The sequence below is a fragment of the Larimichthys crocea genome, unplaced genomic scaffold (assembly GCF_000972845.2).
Source record: "Larimichthys crocea isolate SSNF unplaced genomic scaffold, L_crocea_2.0 scaffold319, whole genome shotgun sequence".
In the NCBI taxonomy this organism is placed as follows: domain Eukaryota; kingdom Metazoa; phylum Chordata; class Actinopteri; family Sciaenidae; genus Larimichthys; species Larimichthys crocea.
Genome location: NW_020854203.1, coordinates 381,929 through 394,415, shown reverse-complemented (window position 1 = coordinate 394,415; position 12,487 = coordinate 381,929). Strand labels below are relative to the sequence as shown.

General features: G+C 42.1%; 1 protein-coding gene across 4 annotated transcripts in view; it reads left to right on the top strand.

Annotated features, from left to right (window-relative positions):
- The window catches only part of sema5ba (sema domain, seven thrombospondin repeats (type 1 and type 1-like), transmembrane domain (TM) and short cytoplasmic domain, (semaphorin) 5Ba), a 176,088-nt gene that overhangs the window by 398 nt on the left and 163,203 nt on the right, over window positions 1-12,487 (top strand). The window lies entirely within an intron of this gene.

Below are 12,487 nucleotides of genomic sequence, written 5' to 3'. Positions count from 1 at the left end.
GTAGCTCGACTTTGATTGAGGCGCTGGATTTTCTTTTTTTATTTTTATTCTGGAGACTAAATCAACACAATAGCCCGCTTTAGCGTGAGTAACCTGCTTGTGTAGAAATTAAAAAAAATCCTCCTCCATCATTGGATTGGTGAGCTTTATTCTGCCATGCTGTGGGGTCCGTTTTTCCTCTGGACCATTTTCCCAATCAGAGCAGGATTTCAGCTATGTGACGATTTTTAAAATGTAATTTTTTTTATTGTAAATGTCAAATACTTTTCTAGGCTTTTTGCCCACTTTGGCTGTCTGAAGGCGATGTGATTTGTCCGTACATAGCATGTGTTATTCAGAGCAGTTAGCAGACCCTTTATTCCACGCCAGTTTTACTTTCCACTCACGTTTCATCCCAGGATCAGAGGAGCATTTGTGGGGCTGCAGGAGCTGCCTGAGCCTGCCACATTAAGCGCTGTCTTCAAACTTTGTGCTGCACGCTGCCCTGTAGTCACTGTTCAAACGAGATGTGAACTTTTATCTTCAGGGGGAAACTTCACTGATAGGATCATATGGCAAAGTGGAATTTCAAAGTGTCGTGCGCCTTTTGTTATCTCAAATTGTTTATTTTGAAATTCAAATTAAGACCACGGATGTGGTGTAAAAATGACCATCCTCTTGTCTCTTTCTCCAACTCTGCAAGTCTGTTTTGTTGTCAGACTCAAGACTGCCTGCAATGACCTCATTGCTTATCAATTCCAATTAACAAATTGGCTTTTACGCGCGGAATGTGCAGCCTTTTACGCACACTCCGAGTGTATTATCTGCTTTAAATCACTCCGAATCCAAGCAAACGTTCTTCGGACTAATTCTGCATGAAAACACTCCAGATCAGCTCAGAAAGTCATTATTCATGAGCTTGTCACTTGGTCGAATTGCTTCTCCATTTCTCCCCGGTGCGTGCAGACATTTCAGATCTGTTTTTTTATTTAAGATTCTAAAAGAGGGTTAAGTGTCCAGCAGTGTCCCGCCACAGTGCTGATGTCGAACAAAGAAACGCAGAGCTATAAATTAGGACATTTTCCCTTTCTTGCATGTGTTTAAGTTCATTATTCTGAAATGCATTGTTGGAGCGGAGGACGGGCTGTGTGGTTGCAGATCGACAGAGGGCAGTGTTGAGCAGCGCTGTACAGCTGTGATAACACCTTGCCAGGTGAAGTTTGCTGCATCATGTGCTGGACTATCTCCACAAGTGATCACACGCAGAGTAGCTTGTCTGGGGTACAGAACTCATCCAAGCTTAACAAATAAAGGCATATGGGGACTTGATGGTTTATTGCTTCGTGTGATTTATGTATTTATTTTTTTGCTTCAGGTGAAGATTTTATCTGCAAGCGGCTCACCAGGAGCAGCTTTCAGAGACATTCAGTCCCTAAATTATCACACTCATGCGACCATATTGACCAAACTTATTCACTTGAAAACTGTTCCATCACCACTAGCCACCACAAGAGCTTTCAGAACCTTTTATTTTCGAGCCGCACTCCTTCCTCGTGTGTATTTTTGTCCCTTGGTGGTTCATTGTCTTCAACAGCATCAATGAAGGACACTATATTATTCACTGATACTCAAAAAGCTCTCAAAGTCTGGAGCATGGCTGGTTTGAGTTTTGGGAAATGTTTTGAATGACATAATAAGTTTGTCTGCTGCTCTTTCAAATCTACCAAGAACAAGAAGTACTTCCTGACAAAAATGAATTTTCTGATTTAAATAAATATTCGTCTTAATCATTTGCTGTAATATTCTTCCTCTTATTTCCCTTTAGTTGCACAGAATCTTGTTTTGTTCCCTCTTGTTCCCTATCAAAACAACCCAATTGTCCTTGTCTGGAATTCAAAAGTTCCAAAATAACTTTTATTTGCTTCATTCATTCATCAACACGTGTGAAAGTCCCATATCTCCCCCCATCTTTTGATTGTTATTCATGTATTCTTACAGGTTTTTGTCAGGCCCACATGCTTGTCTTATGGATGATTAACGCTTTTGTAATATGAAGAGCTGTTTCAGTATCCTGGGTCAGTCCTTTCAAATGGAAAACAGGTTTCCATCTTTGATGAACTTATGAGGGCTCTTGACAGGTCCTGGTGGGGAACCAGACCAGCAGAGCAAAAGAGATCTGAAACAAAACACAAGCCTCCCCACAGACCCAACTCCTCTTCTTAGACCACCTCTATGTTCACTTTCCCTGCTCTCTCGCTGTGTCTCTTCAAAGTCCTTGTAGTTACAGTGTGTGAAAGTCTTTTGTTTCTCATTATATGTCGAGGTCTGTATCTTTGTGCCATCTGATGTCGACATAAATAATTCATTTTCATTAACAAATAGACGTGGAGTAGATGAGTTGGCAGCCCTCTTCATCAAATTTTTAATGATGCATATTTAAACTGTACCATGTGGATGATTCCTGTCGAGCATCAGTTGAGAGGGGACAAACGGATATGAAAGTTTAATGTCTGCAGAACTTGATCTGTCCTCTCCTTCATCCGATATTGGCTCTCGAAGAAAATGACATGTTCAGTATAGTCTAACCTCCACAAGTGTGTGACGACTGACGTGTGTGTTCAACTACAGATAACAAATACGATTCAGCCTGGTCTCCATACTGTTACCCTTCAGATATCTTCAGGTCTATAAAAGCAGCACATCAATTTGAAGTAAAAATAATCTGTCTCGGCAGAGTTGGCAGTCTGTTTTGTCATTTCAAAGAGCAGCTTTTCAACCACCAAAACTAAGGCAGCTAAGTGGAAAAGTGACATCTTCTACAGCACGTTATTTCTGCAGTTAGTCTGTCGTTCAGCTGTTTCTTCAGGCATGTCAAACAAGCACTCCAGGACATCTGTCGCCTCTCACATGCACCAAACCAGCATTTATTTATGCACTGTAACACCTCGTGCTGTTCATATATATATATATATATATATATATGAATCCTGACTTGAGTGAGATGCATTTCCACTCTTTAAAACTCAGGAAGGATGCTGTAAGAGCTGCCGCGAGGCAGCGAGTGACTAGCCGAGACGTGCTCTGCAGACCGTTGATCTTGATTTTGCTCCTTTTTTTTCCCCCCTTCTTTACACTCCCTGAACCTGGTGTGTGAAAGTGAAGCAGAGAGATTGTAGACTTTTAAAGTGGCCTTCTCGAGCGGGATTCACATGGTAATTAGGTCAGGGCACACGGAGGAAAAACAAAGCGGTCCGCATGCGGGGAGAGAGCTGGAAACATACCAGGTTTTTGTTAAGATGTTTCAAGGAGAGTGAAGAGACACACAGAAAGAGATGCTTCCTTAAAGTGGCTGTATATATATTCAGAACACTGCAGCCACATTGGAGAACCTCCTGCTCTCTGTTATGTAAATATAATGCCAGATTTGAAATCACAGCGTCGGGGGCGATGTGACTTGTGTTGGCAGAACCTGGCCTCAATATTCACTGTGCTCTTTCCACCCCCCGAATACAAAACTGCGCTGCCTTGTCACCTGAGTGTGATTATGCTGTCCCACAGTGCTGACATGAACGCTGCCGTTTTCCATTCACACGCTCTCCAAAAGCCCGATTGAGGTCGTGCACCTGAGTGCACCTCATTTTATTTCAAATCAAATCACTCCACTGCTATTTGTTGACTTGTGCAGGAAACATGCAAATTTTGGCCTTGACTGCTATTTGTGAGCGCTCTGATGCCCGTTTCCACTAACAGCCACAAACTTGACAGACACTTTGCTGCTTCACTCCAACAGGAATCTGCCTTTACACTTTACAGCCTTTTGTTCACAGGTGATGAGAATGCCTAGTTGTGATAAGCAGACAGTTAGAGGCAGCGGTCTGCGTGGTGCAGTCTGAGCCGGTGGGTGGAAATGAATAATTCCACGATGTCTGTCTAGGTCCCCTTCAGCCTCCCAGGATCTCATTGTTTCCGAATGCAGAGTGCACGCTCGGCGTGGCCTTGGCTTGCGGTGTCTGTCTGTTTGTAACCTGGCCTCTCTTTCTCTCTGTGTGCCTCAACACACAACCTCGCCGTCTGTGAAATCTGATACAGCTGCAGCGCCTCTGCACTCTGTCTGCAACCCCGCTAATTAATGCTTGATGCGACCCAACAGACTCAATTTGTCTCTGGAACGTTATCATCATTGTTTGCCCTCTCTTTCCCCCGTGTTGTTCTTGCCATGCCTTTACAAACAGGGTGAATAGAGATGAAAGGGGCGAGCAATCTGTCAAGCAGAAAAATAAAAGTTCAATCTAAGTTCAATCTAATGTAATGTGTCATATTTTAATAGCGTTTAAGTTTGTTGATTGGTTTATTTTTTATTTAGGGTATGCAACAATGTCAAACATTGGTATTTTTGACTTGAAGTCTATGGAGGTTCATCCAGTTATCTCCTTTTAAGATGGGATAAATCTTGGGTAACTGGACTTGCTTGTAGATCCGTGAAGACGTTTCACCTCTCATCCAAGAGGCTTCTTCAGTTCTGAAGAATTTTTGGCTTCTTATATATGCGGATTTACTGCCTTTCTCAGTTTTATATGATTATTAGTTGAACATCTTTGGTTTTGGACCATCAGACCGAACAAGCAATTTGAAGATCTTTTGAAAGTCTTTGGGAACTTTGGGAGATTTTATAGACTGAACGATCAATTAATTATTTAAAAAAGCAAAATAATTTTATGTTTCAACCGTGGCTTAGTGCTCTTAAACTTGTACTGACTGCTTGGTATCATCATGAGAATATACAGTTATATACAGTCTCTCCTCTCTTGGTCATTTGATTGCAGTTTTCAAACTGAAGGTGTTTTCCTTACAGCCTCAGACCATTCAGTGTTTTCCTTCTTTTCACACATCCTCATTGTTATCCCTCTTGGTATTAGATGAGGTGTGTGTAGTGTGCAAGCATGCGGTCATACGTGCAAAGTGCGCATGCGTGCATGTCTGAGCAATTTGATTTTTCTCTTTGTGTGCGTGCGAAGCGGACGTGAAGGCATGTGCCTTTTCTCTCCTGTTCCCTCCTCTGTTCAGCCCCGGCAAAGGTCTGAGCAGGGCGAGAATAAAAGGGGCGCGAGAGGAGGAGAAAGTGCTCCCACAGTTGATTTGGCCATTGTGGGGGGAGGAACACTATTCCCATTGATGCTCTGGACGCATGGCTGAAACCCCCAGAAGCTTTAGGAAGAGAGCTTATTCAAGGCTTGATGTGACCCGGAGGACTGGGTTGGAAGATGGGTGTTGAACCCATTGTGGGGACGGTGGGAACATTGTCCCTACTCCGCTGCTTTAATACCACTCTGAACCACTGGCTCTGAGAGCTGGATGGGCTCTCAGGTTGTCAGTTTTTGCTTTACAAGACACTGGAGAGATCTCTTATGTTAGAGGTCTCATGAATTTTCAAGTCCTCATCAGAGATCTGAGAAAGACTTTCTTTGAGGCCTCCTTCAGAGAATTAATCATGATTTAATTCAGTTTAGTAGAGTTGAGCTGGGTCAATATAATATCAATATTCTGTTTTGAGAGTCTACATCCTCTTGTATTTTGTAATATTGTGAAATAGTTTTATGTGTGCCGACTGCCACTACTGGTCATTTATGGCTCGATGTTGTTTTATCACCTTGGGATCAGTGCTCGGCTCTGATCTCCCACCAACTATCAACTTGGTTTCTTTCATCCATAAATACAATCCTGCGCTAAACTCATCCAATTAATTTTAATTGCCTAAACCTACACAGCCTTTAATCATCGAGGTGGCAGTTTAGAAAATGCTGCTTGTAGGGTACTGACAAAAAGGTATGACTACTTTACGTTAAGTGCGATGAGCAACAAGCGCCTCTTCCTGTTTTCTGTTTGTTTGTCTTTGGTGTGCCTGGTCCTCAATCAACCCAAAGGGTTCAGTTCTCCGGTTCTGCACCCACCTACTTGAATGCCCTGATAGAGACATGTTACCTCCCGACCATTGCATTTCCAATGTATGATGCCTGGCTCTGCCACCCGTACGCTCAGGACAATCCAAACTTTTCTCATCTGTTGTTCCCCGTTGGTGGAACGTCCTACCAGTTCCTACCAGATCAGGGACGTCCCTCTCTACCTTCAAAAACCTCCTGAAGACCTCCAGCTCTTCAGAGAGGACCTCCTCTCTGACATTACCAACAACTGGACATGATAAATCTATCCCCTCTAGAGCTGTCACTTGATTCTATTTGAGTAGTACTGTCCTTGTCTCACTGTATCTTGATTGTTTCCTTGATTAATTGTCATACCAATGCTCAAATGTTCTTTTGCATTGATAGTTATATCATCACGTTAAAACAATATAGGTATGATTCACACGGTTTTCATACTTGTGATCCCTCATGGTCTGTATGGAAGCATCTGCCTTTGTTATGTTTCTTCTTCTCATTTATTCAGGTTTAATTTCTAATTTGTCACCCAAATGATATAGAAATGCAGGAATTTGGGCAAAAAAAAAAAACCTTATTACATACCATACTTGTTCATTTGCTGTGATAAATTGGTAACAGTAGGCATAGTGAAAACTGTGGGGCGACCTAACAGCAGTAAAATGTTTGATAGCACAACACAGAGAGAAAACATATTGAGGATGGCGCTAATGCGGTACTTTATCTTTAATGTATCTCTATCATATACACTGTAAATATGAAATTTAAGTGATGATAATACATAAAAAAACTATTTCAATGCACAAATGTTACAGTCATCAAACAGGTTTGCTTTAAATCTTCAGCATTCCCCTCCAGGATCTCTGGGTTTCAGGTGTTTTACTTTGAAAAGCTCCATTGTGCACTGCTTTAAAACCCCTCCTAATGGAATAAGGCTCATTTTTAGCCTGCTGTTCCCTCTAAAATGGTTGTGTCTTTTCCAAATGGAGTCACAGGGTGAGAGCTAAACTCCTTTGAGTCTGTGCTCAGTAAAGTAATAGGTTTGCAGTAAGCCCTCCAAACAGGACTTGGATTAGGACATATTTAGAAAGGCTGTGACATTTATCTAACTATGTGTTTGCACAATGACAGGAAAAAAAGTGATTTTATAACATGTTTTACATTTTTTTAATGAAGTTTGGCATTATTTGCCATTGTAAATGGCTGTCATGATTCAGTTTGTCATCTCTGGGGGTTATTAGCTGAAACTGATCAGAGTGCCTGATGTGTGTACCTAAAGTTTTATTAGCATTGGTTTGTTTCCAGTATCAGACTTTGATTAACTGCCTGTGGTAGGTCGTATAACTGGCTCATTAGTGAGCTCAGCACATGCATCTCCACTGGTCAGCAGCCTGGTGTTTGTGAACGTGTCTGCTTGTTTGCATATCCAATGTGTTAGTGTCCATGTCTGCATATGTGCGTTTTCTATATTTGCAGTAATGGCAAGAAAATCAGCAGTTAGCGATTGCCGGCAGCTGGTTTCCCCTTTTCACTGTTACCCGCAACCCTGCATCCCCACAGCACATGTAATTGGACAACCACATGTCAGGCTGTGATTTGCAGTATGAGTCTAATGATTTTGCAGCACTAAATATGATGAGAGCAGTTGCCGTTTGTCAGAGGTTGGCTGGAAATGTAATGTAATGGCTAAATTCGCTAAGACTAACTGGGGAGAGAAACTCTCTCTGTTTCATTCCCACCAAAGTTGTTTCCATGTTCTCCTGGACACTTGATAGGATTTGTTCCAGCTGTTGTTTTGTCCTCTCTCATACTTGAGATAAAATTTTCGTAGTCTTTTTAGCCCAAAATAGGTTCAGACTACTATGTTTAATAAAGGGCAAACCAAAAAACGGGACATAACCCAACTTTGTCGTTTTAAGCTTTCCCTCGTTCTGCTCTGTCTTGTTTTTTTAGTGACCTTGCTCGCTGGTTAGTGATGGTTTTCCTCTCTTGACGAAAAGACATGACCGTGTAAGCATTGTCTCATTTCTAGTTGCGTCTGTGTTATCGTATTTTTGCCGCTCACTTTGACCCACTTCATTTTGTTATATTCTTCATTACAGTGGCTAATAGACCTTTTTTCACAGCAGCCATTTTGACATAAAATAGCCGGGTGGTTAACACAGGTGTTACCAGTGATACTAATTAAGGTTCATTCAGGTCACACAGAGTCAGGGAGCTGCTGTGGCACATGTAGGCTCACTGGAGAGTCTCTGCTAGAATAAATGGGTTCGGTGGGTAAATGGAACCTTAATTCCATTGGAAAACACCTGCGTTGACCCGAATATTTAATGTCAAAATGGCTACTTATTTTATTTTATTTTATTTTATTTTAGTTTGAGGCTTTAAGGCTTAAATCAGAAGCACAGCTCTGTCCCGTTTGTTTTTTTGGGGTTTTTTGTAAATCATTCTCATCATGCTGTGTTGGGATCTGTCTCTCATCATTACCACGTGGTTGTTGTTGAATTATTTGCTCGTTTCAACTTGGCCAACATTTTATAACCAGTTGATGTGTGACTCCTGTTTGTCATGTAGTACGTTGGTACAGAGGTCCAGGCCCGCGAGAGAACTTTCGAAACATGCAGCCATAGTAGTGCTGCTATTTTTCTTCATAATTTAATATGAATCTTCACATTGAAATATGTTTTTTACTTCTTACAATTGAGCTGTATATAACATTTTATTGACAGCCTTGTATTGCATTAAGGCTGGACCATATGACCTCAAAAACTTTGTCATGATAAATTCTCAGCTGAACCTTGATAACGATGAATGTAATAATATTTCCCAATGGTATATTGTAGTTTTGCTCATGTTAGTTCAGATTTGTTTGCCCAAGCAGTTAAAGATTATAAAATCTTTCAACCTTTGCTAAATTCCTTGCTGAATGGTTGGCTATGTCTTTGTAACTCTTGTGCAGCTCTTTTAATTGTGTTGGATTAAAAAAAATAAAAATCTTAAATTTGGAATTGGAGCAAATTAAGATGAGTAAAAGATTCACATCGATGGTAAGTGAATTTGGTTTGTTGTCCAGTATGATTCTGTAGTAAACTGTAGTGAGAAGCATTTCCTGTTCCTTGTTGTGTTTGTAAAACAGACTGTTGTGTGGAAAATTATGGCTGTCCTGTTTAGATGTCAACCTGCAGTGAACAGCGGAGCAAAGGATGCATCACAAATAGTCTTTGAACTACAGAGGAACACAACATGAACGGGTCCAGTGAGAGTTTGAAAATCAAATGCAGTGGAGCACACAGATACACAGACCTTACTGCTTCTGTTTTGATGGTTTCTTTATCTTATTCTATTTTTACTTATTTCTTGTGACAGGTTTATCTTTTCCTGTTAGACTCCAGAGCCTCTAAATGTAATGTATAAATACTGTCTCTGACCCTAAAACACAAAGAAGCCTGTATGTTGAATAACTGTATATCTCCGTATCTACCAGTCGGAAAAACCTTTTTCTACCTGATCTGATGATACATTCACTGCTTTCAAAATATTCTACACCCTCACACTGATTGATATCTTTCTATTGTCCTTCAGAGTAATTTATTCTCCTCACCCTAGCAACGATTTCCCACACAATCTGCTTTTAATGGTCAATTTTCTATAGAAAATCTTTGTGATGAGTTTGTATGTGCACAGACACAGCCTTTTTCTAAATTGAGGAATGAGCGACAAAGGGAAGCAATAACAGGGACCACATGCTCTTTTGTGTACCAGCTATAGGCTTATTTCACATCTCAGGTGCCAAAACATCTCAACATTCTCACAGAGAATCAGACCGGGCTATTATTCATTGTCCGCGTTTGATAGCTTTTCCTATTTGACCTGGGTAGCAATGAGCGCCTAGCTGTACTCCGGGCTTAACCTGCCAGACGTTCAGGGGAAATTATTCTACTCCGTCTTTTGACCTTTTTGTTTGGCTCTGGCCAGAAATCTCTTGGTTCCATGCCAAACAGACAGACTCGAGTTTTTCTCCACCAAAAGTGGCTGATTTGTGATTCATGTTGCGTGTGAGCTTTGGGCTCTAGAGTTTGAGGCTTGCAGGGGGGAGGTGGGTGCTGCAAGAGTATCTTCAATCAGGAGCTCATTAGCTAACTGGTGCCGAACATGGAGAACATGTCTATGGAATGAGCGTAACAGTAAACACTTTGAGGGTAGACCCTTCAGAATTTGACCTCAGCCCGCATTTGATGTTTGACATGAGGAGTGCATTGCGCCATAAAAAGTTGCTCTTTTTGTCAAACAGGTGAAACAAATGTTGAAGTCAACAAAGTGAAACAAAAAGTATGACGCATATGAGACTGACCCTCTCGAGCCTCAAACCTTCATTTGTAAATGCATGTTCTGTGCCCAGCTACCTCTACAGCACTGCTGGGTTTGGTTCGCTTTTGGCTTTGGTTACTATGGCGATAGAAGCGGCTCTCGGCGGGGGCAGGAGGGTCTGTTTGAGACAGAGAAAGAGAGGAGTGTGACAGTGATTAATGTCCTTGCAGAAACAGAGACAGTGGACTCTCAGGGTCCCGTCGTCAGCATCACAGTGTTAAGAAACATGCTGGCCCGCAACCAACGCGCCGTCTCACAGAGCACGAGAACGGTTTAATCACAATCATCTGAATTATTTATTGTACAAAAAAAATCTATTACTATTCTGACTTGGTGGATGAAAGTGAGAGTAAATTGAAATGTTGGATTAAGCCAAGAAGGAAATGAGATTCACCTATGTGTCTCCTAAAATCAATCCTCGCTACCAGGCTGATTAATGGAAAAACATTTGCCTCAGCATCTACTGTCTACAGCTTGCCTCTCCTATTCCGAAACATCAAACGAGCAGAGGTGGCCTTTCCCCCCGTGGCGTGGGGAGAATCACGTGGTGCTGTGGTTACCGTGCAGCCTGTTAACAAGGAAGTGAAGTGATGGAAGACCAGAGGCCAAACATCTGCATGGTAGAGATAAGTAGCCAGCCGTGCTTCCTCGTTCCACTGTTTCCAACAAGACACTCCAGAACATTGTGTCTGGATATGTGGCCAGCAGAGTTTGGATAATGGAAAGCTTGCAGTATGTGGCACCTCTTTCCACCTATTGCATTATTTGGATAGTCTGCGTCTGTCCTCGCACATACAACCACATGCACACCTTATTTCATCTCAGATTGGACACACTTTGGTAAAAGAAATCACCTCAAAGCTTTCATGTCCCCCTCCACCTGGATCTCAAGGTCCATTAGAGCTGCTTTTGTGGATGTTGGTCTCTTTGTCTTTCGCACTTCACCGCACTTTCCCTCCCCTTCCCCCTACCTCCATAACAGTGCAGCTCAAAGAAGCCTCTGTCGGGCTCGTATGGTGCAATGTTGCCTCTGTGTTAGCACCACTTACTCGCAGTTAAAGCCTCCTCTTCTTCCTCTTCAGTGACCTCTACACCTGGCGCCCCTGCCCGCCACCTTCAAACGCTCTCTGCTCTCTGTGATATGACCCTCTTCCCCTCCTGTCTTATGTCGATAGCAGCTCAGAGCGCGCAAACTATGCGATGCCGGTGTAAGACTTGATGAATGAGCTCCAGACATACACACATTCCTTTGTGCATTCATTCAACCACAGGAGGTAACATTAGCTTGTCATTTTTCCTCCTCGTCTTGTCAGGCTTCTTCACCTGACCTCAGTGGGATAAATGTGTGGGCCTGTTATCATATTCCTGTTTATAAAATGCTAAGGGGCTGCAGGTAGTTCTAACAGGAAAGGAAGTGGAGCACTTCCTAGCGATGTGTAAATCAGCTGCTGGATGTTTGATGGCAGAGTAAATGTCCACCCCCGCATGCAGCAGATTGCTTTTGCTAGTCTTGGCCAACAGCCCCATTCATCACCCACCACGATAGCAGCTTTAGTCAAACCCTTTTTTAAACTATGGCTGGGGTCCCAATAGTGGTCCTGAACATACAGCGTTTCTCAGAATGACAAATATATTAATGGTACATCTGGACGCAGCACATGGTGTGTTAGGAACACTCAACTCATTTTGTCAATTCAGTCCTTTTAAAACCAATCATACTGGATCATCATTACTAATGTTACAAGAAAAAGTGATTCACCTCTTTTCAACACTCTGCAACAGAGAGGCTGCAAGTTTGACATGTAGCAGCTCAGAAGTCCACTTGCTGGTTTTTGGAGTGTGGACCACACCGCACAGTCTACATTGAGTGAGCCCCAGGTGACCTCAGGTGTAGACCTCCAGTCAGGAGACAACAAATGAAGATGCGTTTTATGTTTGAAAGAGAAGCAAAGGCTTAAACACCAAAACAGGCGTGTTAAAAGAACATAAAAACTGTGGGGTGTTGTTTAGCTCAGTTAGTAGAGCAGCCGCCCCATGTACAAAGGCTCAGGGTTTCACTCCGACCTGTGGCTCTTTCCTGCATGTCATTCCCCATCTCTCTCTCCCCACATTTCCTGTCACTCTTCAGCTGTCTCTATCAAATAAAGCTTGAATAGGCTAAAAAAAATCTTTAAACAAACACAAAAAAGAATATAAAAACTGTAAAG